This window comes from Panthera tigris, chromosome A1 (assembly GCF_018350195.1).
Source record: "Panthera tigris isolate Pti1 chromosome A1, P.tigris_Pti1_mat1.1, whole genome shotgun sequence".
Taxonomy (NCBI): domain Eukaryota; kingdom Metazoa; phylum Chordata; class Mammalia; order Carnivora; family Felidae; genus Panthera; species Panthera tigris.
This window is the reverse complement of record NC_056660.1, coordinates 72051448-72065779: the sequence shown is the minus strand read 5'-3', so window position 1 is coordinate 72065779 and position 14332 is coordinate 72051448. Positions and strand designations below refer to the sequence as shown.

At 39.3% G+C, this 14332-nt stretch overlaps 1 protein-coding gene across 9 annotated transcripts in view; it reads left to right on the top strand.

The window, feature by feature from the left end:
- Nucleotides 1-14332, top strand: part of FGF14 (fibroblast growth factor 14) — a 612361-nt gene that overhangs the window by 461023 nt on the left and 137006 nt on the right. The window contains exon 1 of one of the 9 annotated variants that reach the window (XM_042979812.1): nucleotides 3574-3718. The exons of the other annotated variants lie outside the window; for them this stretch is intronic. The gene's annotated coding sequence lies outside the window, so the exon portion shown is untranslated. Of the gene's footprint in view, nucleotides 1-3573; nucleotides 3719-14332 lie in introns of those variants that run through there. 9 annotated transcript variants of the gene reach the window in all.

Here is a 14332-nt window from a genome sequence, read left to right as displayed (position 1 = left end):
ATATGTAGATGAGACTGACCTGGTGACATGAACTCAAAATGATAAAAATGTTCAGAGGACATTATTTTTCTGTCTCAATAGCAGACAAGTGTTTTCTGGAGGCAAGCATCCTTTGCAAATGTGTATGGATACCCTTGGAAACAGAGCAGTATATGGGGGTATGAGAAACCATAAGTATATCTTTGTGCAATATCAATTTTAGCTGTGGTAAGTATATTAAAATATTTTATATCAAATTAAAATTTAGAATAAAAATTTCAAAATTCAAATTTTAAAGAATTTGGGTAGAATCAAGATTCCAAAGGAACTCCTACTAATGAGGTGCTATTTGAGACTATATCCCTCAGACTCACCAGTAAACATGATTACTTACTTTCCTCTACCACTGAAAGTACTTAATATTTGAGAATCACTGGAGAATTTTTGGTGTAAAATATGCCTAGGCACCTTAGATAATTCTCACAAATCCCTCCCTTTACTTTTTGGCCTTTTGACTATCAAACATCAGATGTTGCCCTTTCTAATTCCCAATACAGAGTATAGAAAGTTGCTTCTTTGCATATTGATGCATTCTTACCTTCTACATTTTAATTTGCTGAAGTTACTTCTCTTGGACAACTGTGTTTGTACCTCAGTGCCCCTTCTAATGAGCATAATTATTTTTCATCTGCCTTTAAAAGGTTTCATATATTTGAATGGTTCTTTGGCTAATGTGAAAGAATGCATGATATTCATATCCAGGATAAGAACAAGCATTTGTACTATGAAAAACCAACTTTGAATGAATAAACAGGGGGAGAAAATAAAGGGGGAAGTAGAGAAGTGTATGAAGCCCTTCACCTGATGGAATTATGTACTGAAATTGATGACCTTCACTTTGTATTTGTAAAGGATTCAAGGCATTGGAAAGGAAATGAAATTATCAGACTTCAAAAATCATTGAAAATCCAATGGCTTCTTTAAAAATATGACTTAATATACTTTGGAAAAAATAAAATTATCCTTCAAAAGCAGTCATTAGAAGATTAATGGTGTGTAAAATCTCTGAAGTGTATACCCACATCAAATCTCTGACAAAAGGAAATATGCATAGACCTTAATGTAAGGAAATCCAGAGATGGATATTAATATTAACTGAGTCTCTAATGTCAAAATATCAAAAGTGTATTTTAAAATATAATTCATTTTAAAAGTCTCAGATTTAGTGATTTGGAAAAAAATTATATGGTGGATAAATGAATATTCTTTATGGGACCCTTAAATGGGAAAAAATGTTTTGTCATCTCTTTTATTTTGTTGTCTTAGGTTACATTAGAAATTATATGTTTTTTCTTTTTCCAGAAGAGGGTCTCAATGATGCAAATATGAATTGTGCCAAAAGGCAAGATTAAAAATGCAAATGTATTTGAGTCTTTGTGACTGCCGCCATTGTTACTGAGTAGAATCCCTCCTCGTCTTCCTTTTTTTAATCTTAAAGTGAAGGGAGAACTTACTAAATATCCAAAACCATTATAGGAAGTTTGAGAAGCTCAATGTCCCAACCAATACCCACTCTAAGTTAATTAATGGCAGCATCTGTCAACAGGTATATGGCAGGCCGTATAAAGTTATAAAGAGCATCTTGGCACAGGCAGTAAATGAGAGTTGACATTTCCTACTTGTAGCTTCAGACCACTAGCCTTGGGTGTGAGGCACGACTTTCTGATCCTGCTTTCTTTTACTGCAGACAAAGATGGGTCTCAGTTCTTCTTAAAGTTGGGGGGTTCACTGCAGTAGTAGATAACCCCTAAGATACTGTCCACTGCAAGTGTTTTATAAACCAAGGGCCCATGAAGGTGGTGTTCCTTCAGCAGCAGTACTGGCTACAAGACAAAATATTGTTACAATAACCACACAAAAGCAAATTTATTTTTTTTAATGTTTATTTATTTATTTTGAGAGAGAGGGAGAGAAAGAATCCTAAGCAGACTCCACACAGTCAGCACAGAGCCCTACTCAGGGCTCAGTCTCACGACCAGTGGTACCATGACCTGAGCGGAAATCAGGAGTTGGATGCTCAACCAATGAGCCACCCAGGTGGCCCCCACACAAAAACAAATTTAAAGCTTTACTTTCTCATGCAACACAACAGTTTTCATTTTTTACATTCTCTGCCCTATTTGTACATTATTATTTTTATTTATTTATTTATTTTTGGGAGAGCACAAGCAGGAGAGGAGCAGAAAGAGGGGGACAGGGGATCTGAAGCGGGCTCTGTGCTGACAGACTGACAGCAGCAAGCCCAAACTCAAGAATCAGGAGAGAATGACCTGAGCCAAAGTCAGATGCTGAGTCACCCAGGTGCCCCTATTTGTACATTATTTTAATCATAATGTGGATAAAGTCCACTCTTAGCTGGAGATAGTAAATCTCCATTGAGGATTTAATTAATTAATTAATCTTCCATTGAGGATTTAAAGGTGAAAGCACCTTTAAAATGCTGCAAGGCCATTCCAAATGCAAAGGAAACCAAAGACTGTGTTTATCAACACACTTCCTGAATTATTTTTCCATATCTCTACAAGGGAGAAAATGATTTATTTATTTTTTTAAATTTTTTTAACGTTTATTTATTTTTGAGACAGAGAGAGACAGAGCATGAACGGGGGAGGGGCAGAGAGAGAGGGAGACACAGAATCGGAAGGAGGCTCCAGGCTCTGAGCCATCAGCCCAGAGCCCGACGCGGGGCTCGAACTCACAGACCGTGAGATCGTGACCTGAGCTGAAGTCGGACGCTTAACCGACTGAGCCACCCAGGTGCCCCAAGAAAATGATTTTTAAAAGGGCAGGAAAGGTAGAGGGAGGCTGTGGTATTCAATGAAAGTGATATCACAAACACAAAGGGCCTATGTATGGGATGCCTCAGGAGATCAAAGATGTAGTCCTTCCCCTTGAGATGCTAACAATCTGGTGCAAGTATCATCACTTAGTATTACTACCGTAACAAATTAGCACAAATTCTGTGGCTTAAAACAACACAAATGTATTACATGATGATTCTGTAGGTTAGAATTCTGACCTGGGTCTCATAGGGCTAACATCTAGGTGTCGGTAGAGCTACATTCCTTTCTGGATGTTCTAGAGAAGGATCCATTTCTTTGCCTTTTCCAACATCTAGAGGCTATCTGGGTTCCTTGGCATGTGGCCATTCCTCCGGCCTCAAAGTCCTCAACACTACATCTGTCTGATGATTATTCCATAGTCATATCGCCCTTTTACTTTTCTTACAAACACCCTTGTAATTACACTGGACCCACCCATATTATCCAGGGTAATCTCACTATGGTAAGGTTTTTAACTTAACCCTTCATGCAAAGAACCTTTTGCCATATAAGGTAACATGTTCACAAGTTTCAGGGAATAGAATGTGGACGTCTTTGGGGAACTGTTATGCTGTCAGTCAGAGCAAGACAATCCCACAGACAGGTAGGCAAAATGCAACACTGTCAATGCAACACTGTTAATGCAACAATGTAATGTAACACTGACCAATGCAGCACTTGGCCAAAAGGTATTGTGAGAGCATAAGGCGAGCTGACTTCATGCGGCTCTGGGTGCAGGGGCCAGGAAACACCTGCGAAAGGACGTTCTGGATGGAGAGGTGATGACGGTGAACAGGAAACAGACATTGGAAAAGATGCAGAGGCCAGCTTTAAGCCGCAGGCAGCCAGTGCAGAAAGTAAGTCACTGTTAGAATTCATCCTATCATTTCTGCCTCCTCCACAGCTCTCACATCTGTGCATTTGTCACCGTCCTGCTGCTGCCATTTCAGAAAAAAGGCCCTGCCACCTATGGCATGGTCCACAGGGATGGTATTTTAACTGCATGCCTCACATCCAATAGTCTAGTGACCAGAGCAATACTTTAAGCATCTCCATAGGATCTTGTCACTTGCCTGCTTTAATTTATTGAACTACATATTCTCAGAACAAAACTCATTTTTGGCATAATTAGCTACACCTCTCAGGATTTGGATGCTTACCCACCATTTCAGCCTCAGTTCGTGATTTTGCTTCTTACTTCTTTAAAATAATGTGTGAGATTCATATAGCATCCTGTGACGTTGGTTGGCCAAGTACTTTTATGTCCACTTCACAGAGAGATTTGGGAGCCTATGACTTATGACTTCACCAGACAGGCAACAAATGGCTGAGCCCCCAGAGTTCTTCCCACTGCCCTGTGGTCAGGCCAGTACACTGTCAAACTGCAGATTTTGTTGTTGAAGATCTCAGGGATTCGAGGACAAAGTACCTCTTTGTTTTCTGCAAATTCATTTTCCCTTAAACCAGATAACACCAGGATTGGGGTAATTTGGGGGCATGTTCATGAGTCATAACAAGTTTAATCCCTTTTACTTCATGTGTTCAATGGCCCACGTAATTGCAAAGCATAGCACTTCCTCTCTGCTGTTAAGGGAATTATCAAGTTAAGAATGTCTTGATCTTAATTAGCTTTTACTAAGCCTATTCTGATGCCCAAATAATATATGTGGCTAAATGGTAAACAATTAGGGTGAGGACCACTTTCCTTTGTTTCTAAAACACTTTTTAAAGAATATACGAAGAGAACTGATATGGAAATCTTCATATCAAAAGTATTTCTGTAATACATGGTGCTTTTCCTTAGGGGTAAGTGATGAGTTTGAAAAAGGATACATTTTTTTAAAAAGCAAATAAATCTAAAACAGAAGCTGTTTCTTTTGCATCTTTGTATTGACAGTTGAGATGTCCATTTCCTTCTTTTCTTTGGCCTGCTCTGTAAACTCTAGGTATCTTAAACCTTAGCCATTGATAGTATTAACAATGACATTATAACTTCTATCAAATGATTGGATGACTTTTCTTTGTCTATGGCTCAGTCTCTACCTATGACATACACATTCTCGTGCTCTTTGCTTACATGTAAAGCTCTCATCTGAATCTTCTGCCTCATCTCTCCTTTGCCTCCACCGGAAGTCTAGATCATAAGATTGCTCTGTGACTGGCATGGAATACATGAAAACTCTGTAATTATTTGCTACTACATCCAATAGCTATGCAAACAGGGATCAAAACCTAGATTTACAAAGTACTATCTGAACATTGTCAAATTCCTTATCTGCTTAAGTCTCACATTATACATATGTATTTAAGTAAATAAAATTTGAGTGATAATAATTGATTTGTATGGTTTTCTAAGGATCATGTTAAGTAGTTAAGTAATGTTTATCCAATTCTGAGTATTGTGCTTGGCACATACTGAATAATGACTAAATGATGGTTATCATTATTATAGTTACTACCATTACCATCACCACTACTATTCCCTGTCGGCAGATACAGAGCAGAACATGAGACTTGCCCTCTGTGTGGAAACACAGAGAGTGGGGAGGGACAAGGGTGCATCCTGGTATCTCTAAGCAGGAGGGAGCTTTCTGGAAAGAGGCAGCTCTGAAAAGTTCCTCTGGGATGATCCTATCTGAATGCAGAGACAGGGCACCATTTGGGGAGCATCTAGAATCAGGTGACTTTTCATACGCGGAGCAGAGGGATGGACAAGGGTATTGTGAGGGTCCAGGCATCAAGAGTATCGTGACTGGGGGGTAGGAGTCCTGTGGGGGGAAAAGGAGCAGAGGAGATGGTAGATGGTCTCTCTACGAACTACCTATCTTGCTGTATTATTGTTTCCAGTTTCACCAAAGACTTGGATATTAGGTATTCCAATTTAAATTCCTATAAAAGGAGCAATGACAATAAATGTTAGAAGAGGGGAGAAATTTAACCCCATTTAACCTCTCCTAAATGCCAGCTATAGTTCTCAAATCTGTATATACCTGATCTCATTAGTGGTCCTACTGTGATGGGTAGACGTGATCTCACTCATGTTCATGCAGGTGAGAAAATGGGCTTTGAGAGGTTAGGCACTTATCCAACTCACCAATCTGGAGAGAGGGTAACTGGCTCCACCTTTGCCCCAAATCCAGGCTTTACCCTCCACTCCAAATCCCATACTATCTGGAGTCAGTCCTGCAGACGTCTGAGCAGAGGGCTGTCGGCAGCACATGCGCCTTTCTGGCTGGATGTTTTGCTGTGTGTGGCATCACCAGGGTGGTTACAGGGTTCCCATTGATCTTGTCTGCTTTCATGAATGTACAGAGGCATAAATCCTCTTCTCCGCCTGGGAAACATTTTGTTCCAGCACGTAGGCTGTGTGGGAGTAGAGCATTGTTACAACCCATATTGTTATAAACCTATTTTATTCTGTCCTCTCTGAGATTTGAGGGTTCTTTTTTTAGTTCCAATTTTATTTAAAGCTTTGTCTTTCTGGGATGACCTTATGAACTACAGATCTCATTTTAATGGAGGGATTTAAATGAACAGCAGTCACCAAATGGCTCTCCCTGGTACACTGCAGAGCAAAGCAGACATAAAGCTTTCATAAAGGAGTCCGGAGAAGTTGGAATTAGTCTGTTTCACAAGATCAATGTTTTCTCAGGTGAGCCAGGAAGTGCTCTTTGCAAAGGGAACTTCTTGGTATTCTACAGATGTGAGCTGGTGAGGACAGAAACGAGAACACCAAAACTTCCTTCCAAGAAAGGCTTGGATCTTCACATAAACACTTCTTACCTTGTTCAGGCTTTGGCATAAGTCAAGATTTATATCAGAACTTAACTGGGAAAATAAGTAAATAATAAAAAAAGAACTTAACTGTAACACTTTCACTATAGAGAAACTATGTTTTGTCTTGTTTTGTATAAATAAATTGAGTTTTAAAACTCAACAAGGATGGTTTCATAAAATATCCAAACCAAGGAAAGAAAGACTGTTTCTCCCCTTGGAGGAAAAGAGACCATTTCATAATGGGATGTCCAGACAAGGCCTTAATACAGGGCAGTATTTTGACAGGTGCAGAGGCACTGGAGCTAGTTTGAATACATATGCGTATAATGAACATTTGGATGTGTAAGCATAACAGCCCCACAAAGCAAAGGCACTTTCAAAGCCCAACACATGTGAGATTTAGAATCAATGCCATCTTGGGGCACCTGGGTGGCTCAGTCAGTTGAGCATCTGACTTTTGATTTGGCTCAGGTCATTTTCCAGGGTCATGGGATCGAACCCCATCTTGGGCTCTGTGCTGAGCATGGAGCCTGCTTGGAATTCTCTCTCTCTCTCTCTCTCTCTCTCTCTCTCTCTCTCTCTCTCTCTCTGAAAATAAATAAATAAAACTTAAAAAAAAGAACCAATGCCATCTCTTACTAACTGAACAATAATAGGCAAATGATGTATGTTCTCAGATCCAAGTTTTCTTCATATATAACATGGGTAATACATGTTATACACTGTACCCCGAAAACTATGGGCTAAAGATTGAAATAGATAATGTGCATTCAAATTTCTAGGTCAGATAAGCATATAGTAAAGCTCTATTACCCTTTTATCTGATGAAACATCATTTTGACATTTTGCTTTTGATCAGTGTTTATGGTTTGTTTCCCAGCATGGAAATGGAAGAATTTCTCCAAGTGTGGTTTTGTAAACGTATTCAGTTTTGTGTCTTGTCTCTTTATTTCTGCATCCCATGATTAGATTTGGTCACATAGAATAATTTTATAATTTCTTTAAATATTAAGCTCTAGAAGATATATTACAGTCCTGATGTTGCAGCACAAAATTTACAGCAAATTCATTTCTTCAAATATTTTAGTACATGAATAAAGACAACAGCTATCCAGGGAGGTGAAAATTGCAGCTCGGATTTTTCTCATCTGTATTTACACTAAATCAATTATCATGATACTTAAACTTTGTTTTTAATTGATATTCCCTTTGACGCTTTCTCACGATTGTACATAAGTAGAAATATATCTTTTTAGAAGTATTTTGTTGTTGTCTTTCATCAGAAGGTTATCTCAAAAAGAATATGTGGCCTTTTAAGTTGTCTGCTTTTGAGTTGATTAGGGAGATACTACAGCAATTTGTTTAGCTACAAGTATTTCAGAGAAATACTGATAAGAATTTAAGGCTTTTTTGTTGTTGCTTTTCTATTAATGATCTTATTACATAGCCTGTCTTCATGAAGCAAGAGCATTCTTGCTTAAAGTATTATTTAAATTAATCCCCTGCGGAAATGTCAGTGGGAACAATCTTGAATGACCTAAAGACCCAAAGTCATAGCATTTAACAAAACCAGTCTTTAAATTTTATTACATGTGCGCACACGCACGCACGCGCGTGCACACACACACACACACACTGCTAACATTCTCTACAGCAAAGCTTAGAATTTTGAATTTGGAAATTTAGAACCAAACCAAATGCACTTCTCACATTACATTTTTAAAATTTATTTTACTGAGGATTCATTGTGTGTAGAGTAGTAGTCTGTAGTTGAATATGTTCTCTAAAATGTCACCACATAGATCATTTCTCAATTAAGCAAAACCAGACACAACACCTTCTTATCTCTGCACTGTTTAATGTGCCAACTGTTCAGGTTGTGTTTCATATGTCCCAGAGCTGCCTGCAGACTGTGGTCACCCTGGTGTGCCATTATCCCAAAGTCCTCTAACCCTATCCTGTCCATCAACATGTCTTCAGAAATAATTTTCTCCAAAAGGATATTCCCATTACCTGGAAAACCCTTCTCTCAATCCACCTTCCACATCCTGGCCATCTGTGACTCTGTTCACACCTCACACTCTCTCCAAGGCCTTCCACTAACCAACTAGGCTAGAATAACCAGCCCTTAGTAGTTATGTCTATACCACACGTTTCAGTTCATTACAAAAGATGTCCCTCTTCTTTGGTTGGTGGTATTCTCTGAATGAACACTTAAGTCTTTTATTATTGTTGATCTGTTTTCTATCCTATCCAACTTGAAGACCACATAAAGTTGTAAATTCCCTAAAAAATAAAACACCTTCAAACCAAAATCCACTAGGATTTCAGGCTTTTGTATGGAGTTAGAATTGAAGGAGGAGTTTTAAATCTGCTTCCATACATCTGTGTTCAAGGACTGAACCAGGATTTAAAAATTAGTAAAAATGTTGGGATTTCTGTTCCCTAAGAAGTTATATTGTCAAAGAAAAGAGCAAATAACAGACATGAGCATAGACGTGGTTAAGTGGTGTTTCTGACTGTAGTGTTTTAAAGTTTTGCTTTTCCTTTTTTTTTGCTCGTGCTATTTGTCATCTGAAACTAGCCTCACTGAGGCGTGACTGCAAACCTTCCAGATCTCGTTCTCCTTTGAGGCTTCAGCTACGCCAGCCTCTCTGGCTCTTCTCTAGGACATTGTGACTTTTTTCAGGGGCCCATTCTGGCTCAGTTACAGGTCAGAAAGGCTTTTGGGCAAAGAGGAACTTCACACACTGAAAGGAGCCGGGCTGCCTGAGTGGTGCCTTTCTCAGCATTGTTTTTCTCTTTTAGATGTTAAACATATGGATCTGATGCCAAAGCTACAAACCATAAATCCAATTTAAGCAAAGGACTTAAAATTGAGGCTTAGGACTTCAGTGTACATTCAGGAGGGGAGCGGTAGGGAGGGCAGGAGGATCAGATCCTCACCCAGCCTCCACTTCTCTTCCTCCTGCCTACACTGCACCCTGAAAATGTATCCAAATCATGGGACTGGTTATTGAGTAAACATGCTGTAACCATGCAACTATATTTGTGAACTAAAGTAAAAGTTAAAGAAACTTGAAATACTAAAAAAAAAAAAAAAAGAAAATTAAATTGAATACAAAATCTCCTGCAAATTTCCTCCCAGACTTGAGAAGGTCTCGCTCCTGTAGAAATATGCCTGGCTCGCCTACAGCTCAGCACCCCATGGTTCACCTTATGACATATCAACATATTCTCAATCTTTCACCTGCTATAGATTTCCATCTTCTAAACTTTGCTCTAATAAGCAAGATCTGTCTGTTTTCCTTTAACAGCTTAGTAAGAAATTCCCCTCCAACCCCCCTCACTCCAGTCTCCTCACTGGTGTCCACTCTGCCTCACTTCCTAATTGTGAGCTGTCCAACCCCCTAGGAGAGGAAAGGGGTGAAGCTTGCCATTCTTGTGTGCAAGGGGAGGGACCATGGTCCTAAAGTGGTCCTTTGCCCATGATGATGGCTTCCACTTTTTAAAATAAAGTTGTCCTGGGGCGCCTGGGTGGCTCAGTCGGTTAAGCGTCCGACTTCAGCTCAGGTCACGATCTCGCGGTCCGTGAGTTCGAGCCCCGCGTGGGGCTCTGGGCTGATGGCTCAGAGCCTGGAGCCTGCTTCCGATTCTATGTCTCCCTCTCTCTCTGCCCCTCCCCCGTTCATGCTCTGTCGCTCTCTGTCTCAAAAAGAAATAAACGTTAAAAAAAATAAGTTTAAAATAAAGTTGTCCTTTTCTCATATTTGTCTTGTATCTTCAGATAAATTTTTTTTTTTTTTAAAAGCAGGCCTGAAATTAGGGCATGCGAAGTAGCAATGCTTTCCCCAGTTCCCTGGATAGATAACCATCTAATCACTTCTTGAACGCTTCAGTGCAGGGGAAGCCGTGATCTCGTGGGAGAGTTCACTCTTTCTTTCACTGGACAGCTGCATTTCTCCCCCCTTATTAATTCATTTATTCAGTTAGTCATTATTTATTGAACGCCTAGTATATGACAGACACCCTTCTAGGTCCCTGGAACATAGTAGTTATCACAGAGATAACACCACCACCTTCACATAAATTCAATCTTGATGTCACTCTACTTATGTCTTATTTCTGTCATCCAGGGCAAGACTAAATAATCCACTATCTGACTCCGTGACAACCCCATAAATTTTGGAAAACAATGAAATTCCACCTTCTTCAGATTAAACGTTCTCTAATACAGTTTTGCCAGGGCCCGCCATGTCAGTCATTGTCCTCTAATCTGTCAGTGCTCTCATTGTGTGCTTTCAGTGAATCACTGTGACCTCTGGGTGCTCCGAATACAGTAGGGTCCTCAGCCAAAGCCCGGCTCAATGGAATGCGGATAGGCAGGAGGCCAGACCCCAGAGGCTCTGATGCCAGCTCCATCATTCCCTTCTTGTGTTATCTTGGGCAAGGCACATACCCCTCTTAGCCTCAGTCTGCTTATGTGTAACGTGAGGATAATAATGCCACCTACTTCAAAAGTTTGCTGTAAGATTCATGACTCAATATGGAAGAAGCACTTAGAGTAGTTTCCAGCCCAGATTATGGGCTCAGGAGATGACAGCTGTCATTCTTCCTACTGTTACATTTAGCGTTGAAACTTTCTGTTTGCCCAGCCTCATTATTTCAGGACCCACATCATATGTTGGCTTGCTGATGCTTGGAATAATGGACAGCAATCTGCTTTGACTGTAAATTCCTCTCAGCTCCTAACAGAGAGCCTGGAACAGAGTAGTTGTTTGAGTGAGCCAGTTAAATATCTTGGCTTTTTGCAATGCACTTAAACAGAACATGGTGAGGATTTCTTCTCTTGTTTTCCAAGATGAATCGATCTATTCCTGGAGCTATACTATGTGGAGTTTCAGTGATGGATGCACCATTAGGGATTCTTTGAAGAAATTGTTATGAAATGTCATTTATTTTAAGTGTAATAAATAAAAATGATAAGAGGCACCACTTCCTGATAAATTATGCAGAAGTTTTTGGCTTTCAACATACACATACCTCATCACAATTGAACTCTAAAACCAAGACTAAATTCTGCATCATCCTTTATGGAACTTCCACATTGATTTCCAGTTTTGTTTTGTTTTGTTTTGTTTTCATGACCTTTGGTTTAAATGTTTTACCTCTCTAGTTGGAAGTGTCCAAGTCAATTGTGATGAATAGGTATCTTTCAATACCTTCTCCTTCCTCCTCCCTCCCCTGCTGCTTTAGAGGTTCTGGAGAGAGTAGCCTTGGTTCACAAAAGAGTTTATGACTCTCATCTCCTCCTAGAAGCAGCTGGAAGACAAATGTCTGAAGCAGACACTTTTTAAAAAAAAATTTTATGTTTATTTATTTTTGAGACAGAGAGAGAGAGAGAGAGAGCGCATGAGCAGAAGGGAAGAAAAGAGAGAGACCCAGATTCTGAAGCAGGCTCCGGGCTCTGAGCTGTCAGCACAGAGCCTGACACGGGGCTCAACCCACAAACCATGAGATCAGGACCTGAGCCGAAGTTGGACGCTCAACTGATTGAGCCACCCAGAGGCTCCTGAAGCAGAAACTTTGAAGGGAAGAGAGCTCAGATGTCTGTACCTTCCCTAAACAGAAGCAGCCTTATGGGATTATCAGTACCACTTTCAACAAGTTCATTACAGCCAGCTCTGACCATTGGGTGGAGATCTCTCTGTAGCCCTAGAAGTGAACAGGCAAAATGAGATTATACCTGCTTTGAAATACTATTTCTCAAATGTGTGAGCCTAAGCTCTGGGGAAGGCATTGATCAGGCCTTGTTATGTGGTTATTTTCTTAAATTCACCTATGGTCCTGATTATTTTCCTGGCATAGTACACTTAGGAAAGTGCGTCCAGACCCTGAAGCAAATGTGTGCTCAAAAGACAAAAACACTTTTTTTCATGTAAAGTTCCCAGTTTCTTCCTCTACAATTTCTCTTAAGAAAGCTAAGAAAACTATGCATCTAACGTGAATCTTATTTACATGGTTAATGCAACACTTTATATTGTTTGCAACATAACTTTCACTGGAAGCCTTTAGATACTTTAATTTTGACAGATGCTCTTGATTCTTAAACATCATACTTTTTGTCCTGCTAATCCTCAATTTTAGATAATGTGATCACAGCTGGGAAGCAAATTCATACAACCTGCTATAGGTCTGACTGGCTGTGAAAATTCTGTGAATGAATCAAATACTAGTTTTCAGGTTTCTTACGTTTAGGAAATCCCATTTCTAGTTTCTCAGAGAAGTGGATCATACCTTGTAGTGATTTAACAGAGTATATTAAATTTCACAGATAACACTCTAAGCCTTAGGCTTTTTTCCTCTATATCCTTACTGATTTTCTGTGTATTTGTCGCATAATTTTTTGAGAATAGAGTTGAAATTTCTGACTATAATTTTATACTTTTTTGTTTCTCCTTGAAGTTACATTGATTTTTGCTTCATGTAGTTGAAACTGTCAGTACGTGCATAAACATTCAGGATTTTTAATGTATTCTTAATGAACTGACTCCTTAATCATTATGAAATAATCCCTCTTTATCCACTGTAAGATTCTTTACCCTGAGATCTCTTTCGTCCTTATTAATATATATTTTTTATCTTTTTGTTTTTTGTTTTAATCTCTCTACTAAGGTGTAATTGTTGTAAAATAATCTCTCCGTATTTAAAGTGTACAATTCTATGAGTTTGACATAAGAAACTACAATCATGGGGCACCTGGGTGGCTCAGTCAGTTGAGTGTCTGACTCTTAGTTTTGGCTCAGGTTATGACCTCACCGTTTTTGAGTTCGAGTCCCAGGTCAGTCTTTGAACTGACAGTGCTGAACCTGCTTGAGATTCCCTCTCTTCCTCTCTCCCTCTCTCTCTCGGCCCCTCCCCTGCTCATGCTCTGTCTCTCTCAAAATAAATAAATAAACTTAAAAGAAAAAAAAAGAAACCACAATCACACTCAACATTATGAATATGTCCATCACCCTAAAATTTCCTTATGCCTCTTTGTGCTCCTAATTTTATTTTTCAGAGAAAGAGAGATAGCACAGGCGGGAGAGAGACTGAGAATCTTAAGCAGGCTCCATGCCTGGCTCGCAGCCCATGGTGACCCCATGAGCCTGGAATCATAACGTGAGCCAAAATCAACAGTTGGGCACTCAACCAACTGAGCCACGCAGGCGCCCCCATTTTTTTAGTATTATTATGTGACTTTTATTCAACACAATTATTTTGGCATCCATCCATTTTGTTGCATTTATCAATCGCTCATTCCTTTTTTTTTTTTTTTTTTTTTTTTTTTTTTTTTTTTTTTTTTGCTGAGTGGTATTCCATTGTATGGCTATTCCACAGGGGTTTTTTTTTGCTTGTTTTTTGGTGTTGTTTTTTTTTTAATCCATTCATCTGTTAAATAGACATTTGGGTTGTTTCCAGTTTGGGGCTATTACAAATAATTACAAATAACTATTCACATACATGGTTTGAATGGACGTAAGCTTTTATTGCTATTGAGTGAATATCTACAAGTGCAATGACTGAATTATGTAGGCAGGTTTATGTTGAACATTTTAAGAATCTGCAAACAGCTTTCTAAAGTCAGTGGAGTAATTTCTATTCCTCCCATTAGTGTAGGTGAGTTCCAGTTTATCCACATCCTTGCCAAC